This window comes from Ambystoma mexicanum, chromosome 2p (genome assembly GCF_040938575.1).
Source record: "Ambystoma mexicanum isolate Mex_15411 chromosome 2p, UKY_AmexF1_1, whole genome shotgun sequence".
NCBI lineage: Eukaryota > Metazoa > Chordata > Amphibia > Caudata > Ambystomatidae > Ambystoma > Ambystoma mexicanum.
In genome coordinates, this window is record NC_090923.1 from 1211338473 (window position 1) to 1211348630 (window position 10158).

The following is a 10158-nucleotide window of genomic DNA, read 5'->3' on the forward strand; positions in this document are numbered from 1 at the left end:
ATAAAGAAACAATAATAATGAAAAAATATCGAATTCTTGTTTAAAATGTATATGGGGTGGGGTAAGGGGTTAAAAAGGGTGTGGAGGGGATTGTGGCGGGTTTAAAAGCATAGGGAAAAAGGGGGCTTGGGAGTGACCCTCCCAATAAAACAAAAATCGATATTTTTCGTTATAAAAGTTTAATTATTAAAGCAGTCTCTGTAATTTAATTCGTTATAATGACATGTAACCATCATATCATATTGTCATAGAAATATGTTGAACAATACAAGTATGGCTTTAGTTTTATTCTCAATGGCAAAGTTGTTGAGTGGGCACTGGTTGTTTAATTCTAATATTTAAAGGTTTTTTCAAGTTAATGGTTTTTGTTTCTGAGATGTGCCTGGGGTGCAGCCCACAAGAGCGCCACTGTGTCAGGCACATGATGCAAAAGAAGGAGATCAAGGCTAGTCAGCCTTCGGTGTGGGCCGCACACCTTAGTACCCACTAAAGGTTAATTCACTTGGTTCTCAATACATTGAAAAATTGTAACAACACTTGTTCACCTCCGAATTCATTGTTGTTCAAATTGTGAATAGTAAAGGTTTTATTTAGAAAGATAGTAAGTGAAATTAGTAGCAAATGCGATTATTGGAACTGGGCTGTCATAGTAAAAGAGGTGTACGCGGTCATGTGGGCCATAAAGAAGCTGAACCCTACATATTTTGGTCTCACTTTACGATCCAGACCGACCACCGTCCCCTGCAATAGTTAATGGCCATGCAAGGGGAGAACCCTAAGCCTCTGCGTTGGGCCATATCCCTACAGGGATTAGATATGGACATCCAGCACAAGCTAGGCTCCCAGCATGGAAATGCAGATGGCCTCAGCCGGTACTTTCACCTTGATGACGAACCAGACTCTCAGTAGGGTGGCGGTGGTGGCGCACATGTTGAGTCTGTGGGGCATGTGAGAAATTCGACCATAGTAAGTTCAGCATCAAGAAACACGCCAAGTGTCTTTAGACTTTTGGCTACACAGATGGAGTGCAATATTGAAACTGCTGTAAACTGGATTAAGTTTCTTGAGACTTGGGGCAGAGGCCACAATCAAGAGCTCAGTTTTACCTTTATTAAGGGCAAGAGAGTTTTCAACCATCCAGGACTGGATGGCGATGTAGACAGTGTCGATGGCATTGGAGTCTTGTGCGTGGTCCCCTGTGAGCTCAAAGACGACCGGGATGTCATTGGCATAGTTGGTGTAATGTATCTCCAGGTGGTCCAAGAGGCTAAGGAGAAGTCTAATGTAGATAGTAAAGAGTGTAGGAGCAATGCACGAGCCCTGGGGAACACCACAGGCAATAGGGGTAGAACTTGTACAACCTGCTGTGACTCTGGCGGTACAAGGCCGAGAAAGCATGCAATCCATTGAGCTGCTGAGGCTGAACAGGGAGCCAGATCCCTTAACCTGGACACCAGAAGGGAGTCATCAACCAAGTCAATGGGTGTAGAGAGATCTAGTAGCATTAGCAGGGCAGTATGTCGTTGGTCAACTATGCTGCACAGGGTGGATTTAAGGTCCAGCATAGCAGTTTCTGTCCTGTGCTTAGCTCTGAAGCCTGACTGACGTACCCCCAGGATGGTGTGATTTTCAATGAAACCCTGGAGCTGTAGATAAGCAAACTTGTCCATGATTTTAAGAAAACTGACATTCGTAATGGGTCGATAGTGTTTGGCTACAGCTGGATCCAAGGTGCATTTCGTAAGCAGTGGGGTGATCCAAGTGTCTTTCAGGGACGCAGGGACCATACGTTCACTGAAGGAGAGGTTCACAAGTCTTGTTATCCAGGGGACCAGTGATTGAAGGGCACCTTTCAGGATGTTGGCTGGGCAACTGTCACCCAGACAAGATGTGGGTTTCATCTCATTGATGATTTTGGAGATTTCCCTCTCGGCACAGGAGGTGAAGCTGAAGCTATCAATATTGAAGAGCAGTTGGAGTATGACAGGCATGAGGGGGTGGCTCGGAGTCTGCCCATGTTCCCCTGTAAATCTTAGATTGTCTGTAAGTGCCCCAATAGTTTGGAAGAGAATTCATTATGAATTGTCTGACACCATGTTGAGTCTTTAGCCAGCTCGTGAGTGTTACTAGGTTATCATCAAATTCATTCAGGATTTTAAACAGTTCACTAGAGCATGAACAAGCATTTGTGATGCTGTTATTGAGGTAGACTGATTTGACCTCTATAATGGCTGTTTTACATTTTTTAACTGCCAGTTTATAGGAGCTCAGTAAAGGAGGGCTGGTATTCTTACGCCATACTCTTTCAAGTTGTCTTTTATTTCGTCGAAGCAAGGTGATGTTGTCATTGTACCATGTCTTTTTATGATTTTCAGTTTTCATCTTTTTAGCTTTTATAGGGGCTAGCGTTTCTATGATGGAATCAATGATAGATGTAAAATGAGCAACCAGATCCAACGAGTTGGTAAAGTTGTTGATTGGCTGGAGCCTAGCTGCTAATAATGTGGAAAGTTTGGCTTGCGTGACATTGTAAAAATGTCTGGCTTTTGTCTCCATTCAGGGCAGAAGAAGGGGGAGAATGAATATATAAAAGGACATGAAAACATGTAAATCCATAGAACTAGGCTAGGCTAAGAATTCCACTAAGTGTTCTCATGTACTTCAGTGTCCTGATGTACTTGACTTGGGCTCGAGTCTATGGATGAAGAATGTTATCAAGTTTGAGAAAGTTATTAAAACAGCTGCAGCTGATACAGGGAAAGGTTCCCAAATGTGGATTTTCCACAAATGGTTGTGCAGACTTTTGTAAGGATGTACTGGCTCTCAAACATTGATCTCCCAAATAAGGTACAAAGGGAAAGCCTTTTACTAATGGACCTGTCTTGGGATCAGGCAGAAGCACAAGGAGGGATCCGTTTATTATGAACATGGTTAAATGGACCAACAATTAAAATGCATTACATTTTATTCTGTGGAGACAACTGTGACAAGGCATGGTTTCAGGCCTTGTCAGGAGAAGGAAGTTGGACTTTGGAAGGCCATGCCGCAATCCAGAGATGGCAACGTGCTGCCGCAGAGGGATGCTGCAGACAGCCATGAGGAGGGTGCTGCAGCTGCAGGACACCACAAATGTGACAACACCGGTCGAGGGAGGGCTGTGGTGCAGTGGCAAATCTGTACTCTGGGATATGGTGGTTAGGACATAACCGGTCACTGCAGGGGCAAAGGAGCCCACACACACAAAACCAATAGCCCACCAGAGATTCCATTTATTAAATAACGGCCTCCATGAAGGCCGTAATAACACCCACTAAGCCACCAGGGAATGTATTAAAAAGGCCTTTAGGAAGGTCCTACCCAACCCACTATGCCACCAGGGATGTTTTATGTATATTAATAAAGGCCCGTACAAGGGCTTAAAGAACAAACATCCCTGGGGACCAGTAGATAGTCCATATTGGAAAATGGGACGGGTTTACAAGACCTTTTTTAGCCCTCCATATAGCCTGCCCCGTCACATACCTGCAGGTACATGTCATGCCTTCATTGGATGAGGTGCGGTATCCCCCCTTTGCCCATGAGGAAGACCCCCTTATATCCAATTCCCTAGTGGCCTATTGCCATGGGGTTGTTCCCCCTTGTAGAGAAAGTAAAAAACTTCTTCCCAAACCTCTTTAGGTCAAACTCCCATCTATGACCTTAAGTGTAAAGGCTCCAACAAAACACTTCTTACCCCCGTTTCCCCTTTATGTTGACTTCTCTTTCATGTAGAATCATTGAGAAATGTTCTCCAAAAGCTATGCATCAAGTGACATCAATGAACTCCAACTCCCACAACCACCTAACGACTGAGACGAGGTGGATGAAGGAATTGGTGCAAAGCAACAGGAGCCTCAAGCTCAATGAGCGTGCTAGTTGTTTAATGGAAACACCTGTGCAGGAAACGTTTAAAAATGGCAACCATACTGTGAGAAATAGTTCAGGAGAAGACATTGCATCTTCCGCAGAGGTGGGCGAACGCCATAGGCACAAACTGGTATGGTGCAGTCAAGCTCGCCAGCAGAGAAGGAAAGTCAGACTGAGTGAGCAGGATGTACCGTGGAGACACCAGGAGCTGCAAGAGAGTTCCTGGGCGTTTGGCAGCTCAAAGAGGCTGCATGATTCTTACCAGGACCTGAATGGAAGCAGGTCCGTAGGAGCAGAGCTGCGAGGGAAGCTGGAGAGATGTCTGACAAATCCAGAATGGGAAGCATGCGGCAGAGTGAAGCCAGGTAAGCACCAGCAAGACTGAAGACGCTAGACAGAGCCAGTGAGTTAGCTCAAAGCCAGTGGGGACCCAGGGGCATTTCGGCAACTGCGCCAACATCAACCTGAACATTTTGAGATTGCCAAGAGAGAAACATTAAGAAGATTATTTGAAAGTAAAGAGGGCAGAGTGCAGACCCAACCCCCAATAGCATATGAATGCATGAAATGCAAGTGTGGGGAAAAGCTTGAGCGAACATTGAAACAGGCGGATCTACCGAATCAAGAACGGTATATGCAGATTTGGATATAAACAGGAACTGCAAGGGGATGTTCTGGCAAGATAAATATACTAGGCAGTTGAAATCATGTGGGAATTCCTTGCAAGAGAGTATACCAGGGAGTTGGAAGTGCAAGAGAAGTCCTAGCAGGAGAGTACACCAGGCAACTGGAAGTTCAAGGCAATTGGAAGTGCATCAAGAGTCCTGGCAGGGGAGTATATCAGTCAAATTGTAAACTTACAAGAAATGTTAAAGAAGGACAGTGTTTGTTAAACAAAGAAGGAATTTGTGTTAAAGAAAGATCACTACATAACTTTATACCTAACAGGATTGTTGTGGGCCAAGGAGAGACACAAAGAAAGGTGAGAATAAGAGACATTGAGCCTCATTACAAGTTTGGAGGTAGCCATGCCTGTAATACAGGCAAGCTACCTCCAAACTTGCGAAAACATCCGGCACCCGCCAATGGGCAATTGCCGGGTCATGCCGAGTTTGGCGGACCCGGTAATTGCCCATTTGCGGGTGCCGGTAATAAGGAACTCCCCATCCCCATTCGACCCCATAGGGCTGAAAGGGAATGAGGAGCTCGGATGCACCATTCATAATGGTGCCGGTGCATCCACGAGTTGTGCTTGCGGGTGCTGTGCTGCACTGCCCGCCAGGTCTGACCCCGAGACGTAGTATGGCGGTACGGTAGCAACAGCCATTGTTGCCTTAACGCCATACTTATAATGAATCCCATTGCAGAATCCAGGGGAAGAAAACTACCCTCTGGATCCAAGGTCTTAGAGAAAGTTTTCGCTGGAGCCATTCTAATTTTCCTTTATGAACACTTTCTTGCCAATACCAGGTTAAAGACAATTCCCTGCTCACTTTATTATGTTTCTTGTGGTGTGGGGGTCGGGATAGAATGTCTGGACACAATGACGGCTTTTGATTTCTGACATCCTGACACAGACAGATCCTTCATTTTTTGTTTTTGTAGGGAAGCTCCGCTTTAGAATAGGGTCAGAGAGTCATTTTCCCAACCCATTTCCGTTAAATAAAAGTCTTTAACCAGAAACATGACAAATTTGTGTCCGGCTTTCATTTCTGACTCCTCACTTTGGAGATAGTGGTAGTGGGACTAGCGAAGTAGCGAGACAGGGAGAGGTAGTAGGTAGTAGTAGTGGTGGTGGGCATGACGAATACGTTTGAAAGTGGGATAGGCAGTAGAGCGGTAGTTGGTAGTAGAGGGAAGATAGAGTGGAGGAAAATTGAGTTATGTTATGTTACAGGTATTTGTACCACGCACCGTCACCAACGGAATTGGTACCCAGGCGCTCTGGCGGATCTGTAAACGAGGAGGTGGGATGGGTTAGTAAGGTGAAGAGGGAGTAGGATAGTGAGAGGAGTAGTGTACTGTTGGCAGCTTCAACTCGGTAGACACTGGGTGCTGAGCTTTGGTGCGAATATTGGATCAGTGTCAGTCCACGTATCCTGTTGGTGCGGCTTATGTGTTGTTGCGGTGTGGTGAAGTTTGTGCAGCTTGTTGTGCGAGAGATGGCTGTGTGAGTTTTTGGAGTGAGAGAAGTATGCAGAGAGTTTGAGCTTATATTGGTTAGTGGGTTATATGACATTTAACATGCTAACATTCACAGTTGTGTCTAAGTGTACCACTCGCTGACCTACATAATTCCGTCTAAGTGTGGCACTCGCTAACCTTCACAATATTATCTAGATACAGCGCAGGCTAATGTTCTCAATTCTAAGTGTGGCATATGCTAACATTCAAGTTCCACCTAGGTGTGGCAGATGCTAACCTTCACAATCCTATCTAGATATGGCGCAGGATAATGTTCTCAATTGTAAGCGTGGCACATGCTAACATTCAAGTTCCATCTAAGTGTGCGACCTGCTAACATTCTCAATTCCTTTTATGTGTTGCGCTTGGAAATCTTCATAATTCCATCTAAGTGTGGCACATGCTAACATTGACAATTCCATCTAAATGTGTCATTGGCTAGCCGTCGTACTTCAATCTAAGTGTTGCGCCTGCTACCATTCACAATATTATCTAGATATGGCGCAGGCTAATGTTCTCAATTCTGAGTGTGGCATATGCTAACATTCAAGTTCCATCTAGTTGTGGCAGGTGCTAACATTCACAATCCTATCTAGATACGGCGCAGGCTAAGTTTGAGAGGTGTATACAGAGGGGTGACATTGTTAGTGGATTGGTTAATTGGCATTGCTGTCTTTGCAACTATGTCTAGCTGTGATGCTTGCTATCATTCTCTATTCCATCTAAGTGTGGCACTTGTTAACATTCACATTTCAATCTAGATGCGACGCAGGCCAAAGTTCAGTATTCCGTCTAAGTGTGGCACATGCTAACATTCATAATCCTATCTAGATGTGATGTATGCTAAAGTTCAGAATTCCATCTAAGTGTGGCGCATGGCAACATTCACATTTCTATCAGAGTTCTATCAATTGTGGTACATGCTAACTTTCCTAATTCCATCTAAGTGAGGCAGATGCTGATATTCACAAACCTATCTAGATGCGACACAGCGTAGCGTCCACAATTCCCTCCTGTTGGTGCGGCTTATGTGTTGTTGCGGTGTGGTGAAGTTTGTGCAGCTTGTTGTGCGAGAGATGGCTGTGTGAGTTTTTGGAGTGAGAGAAGTATGCAGAGAGTTTGAGCTTATATTGGTTAGTGGGTTATATGACATTTAACATGCTAACATTCACAGTTGTGTCTAAGTGTACCACTCGCTGACCTACATAATTCCGTCTAAGTGTGGCACTCGCTAACCTTCACAATATTATCTAGATACAGCGCAGGCTAATGTTCTCAATTCTAAGTGTGGCATATGCTAACATTCAAGTTCCACCTAGGTGTGGCAGATGCTAACCTTCACAATCCTATTTAGATATGGCGCAGGATAATGTTCTCAATTGTAAGCGTGGCACATGCTAACATTCAAGTTCCATCTAAGTGTGCGACCTGCTAACATTCTCAATTCCTTTTATGTGTTGCGCTTGGAAATCTTCATAATTCCATCTAAGTGTGGCACATGCTAACATTGACAATTCCATCTAAATGTGTCATTGGCTAGCCGTCGTACTTCAATCTAAGTGTTGCGCCTGCTACCATTCACAATATTATCTAGATATGGCGCAGGCTAATGTTCTCAATTCTGAGTGTGGCATATGCTAACATTCAAGTTCCATCTAGTTGTGGCAGGTGCTAACATTCACAATCCTATCTAGATACGGCGCAGGCTAAGTTTGAGAGGTGTATACAGAGGGGTGACATTGTTAGTGGATTGGTTAATTGGCATTGCTGTCTTTGCAACTATGTCTAGCTGTGATGCTTGCTATCATTCTCTATTCCATCTAAGTGTGGCACTTGTTAACATTCACATTTCAATCTAGATGCGACGCAGGCCAAAGTTCAGTATTCCGTCTAAGTGTGGCACATGCTAACATTCATAATCCTATCTAGATGTGATGTATGCTAAAGTTCAGAATTCCATCTAAGTGTGGCGCATGGCAACATTCACATTTCTATCAGAGTTCTATCAATTGTGGTACATGCTAACTTTCCTAATTCCATCTAAGTGAGGCAGATGCTGATATTCACAAACCTATCTAGATGCGACACAGCGTAGCGTCCACAATTCCCTCCAGGTGTGACACTTGTTAACATTGACTAGTATGTTAGGATGCAATGCAAGGTGACATATCCAATACTGTCATGGATAAATTCAGGCTGGTGGTCACAAATCGTTCTAAGTATGCATGGTCTAACTCTACGGCAGTCTATGTTATGGAAAGGTAAGGTAGAGTGGCGGGGGCTTTCTGGTGTAGAGTAATTGCTCTACACCCCACCCATGCCACACTTACAGTTTTTGTTTGTGTCTGTTAACTGCTGGCTTCCCCTTCGGACACCTGCAGACACTTTGTGGAGCCGCCTCTGTTGGAGCCGTCCTTTGCCTTGGGGCCCTTAGCCGCGGGGGCTGCCGGGCAGAGGGCTGCCCTGGGAGGGTCGGTTATGACCTAGTGAGTCAGCCAATGGTAGGCCTTGGGCGGGTTGGGAGGTGGGAGGGAGAGGGGAGACCAGGAAGTGGTCGCCAGCAAAACTAGCAAGCACACAGGGCCTGCAGATGGTTTTCAAACATGCAAAATGGGCCAGATGGAGCTGCTGGGGCAAAGAACTTCACTCACCTGCTTCTAAGCTGTTAAGTGGAAGAAGGTGGTGGTCCGAGGGTCGCTAGACCCGAACAATGGGAAGATTCAGCCAATGGTAGGCCATGGGTGGGTTTGGAGGCGTGAGGGAGAGGGGAGACCAGGAAGTGGTCGCCGGAAAAACTAGTAAACACTCAGGGCCTGCAGATGGTTTTCAAACGTGCAAAATGGGCACGATAGAGCTGCTCGGGCAAAGGACTTTACTCACCTACTTCTTAGCTGTTAAGAGGAAGCAGGTGGCGGTCGGAGGGTCGCTAGACCAGAACAACGGGAAGATTCAGCCAATGGTTGGCCATGAGTGGGTTTGGAGGCGTGAGGGAGAGGGGAGACCAGGAAGTGGTCACCGACAAAACTAGTAAGCGCACACAGGGCCTGCAGATGATTTTCAAACACGCAAAATGGGCCAGATGGAGGTGCTGGGGAAAAGGACTTCACTCACCTGCTTCTTAGCTGTCAAGAGGAAGCAGGTGGCGGTCCGAGGGCCGGGAAATTACAATTTTATGTACTCCCTGTGCCTGGCACTGCAGTATTATAGTGACTAGGTCCAGTAACCTGCCATTTTTAAACAGCGTCTTTTTCTTTTGCGAGGCGGACACTGTAGGATGCACTGCACATGGCTTTGCGATGAAAGGCTGTCGCCGAGCTTTTTTGAAATGCTCGCTTTCTCATCTCTCACTTCAGCCATGGTTCTCTTTTGACAAATGTAAGTGGGATCTAGGCTCTCGCTTTCTTAGGAAAAGTGGGACAGGGGAACGGAGGTTGTCATAGGGCTAACACTCTCGCTTGCCACAAAGCATATAGGAATCTTTAAGGAGTGTGGGCACTTTGACTAACTGAGTTATGACAGGGTGACCTCACTGATAACACTGGCTTACATAACAGAGGGCAGCTGCTGTCAAAGGATGATATAATGTGGCTTTGTTCCTTGCTAGCAGTATGAATTTAGTATGCAACCTTGACCTGTGAGACCACCCCTTACATTGGAAAAATATGTGCCCTGGTGGATATAAAGGACTGGGGGCTCAGAGGGAAGGGGGCGCTTGGAATGTTGTGTCTTGTCTTGCTGTTGGCTTCATGCCATTGTCGTGTGTGATCCTTTTTCCTCAACAAGATTGGTGCCGTTAGATATAGGATTCCCGCTGCTCTGCGGCCAGGTTCTGGGGGCTGGCAGGCACACTTCCCAGTGATCCCCATGGGCCCAACAGAGACAACTTCATCAGAGGAGTGAACTGGCCAGAGAGACGACCGGAAAATCACGGATTGGTGTGCACAGGTAATAGTGTCAATGTACTGTCATGTCTTGTATTGTGGAGGTCTGAAACAGGGGGGTTGATGTTTGTCTCTGGAATCTAGAAAAACTAAATTGAAAAATCTGAAATCTGGTGTGATTACCCAA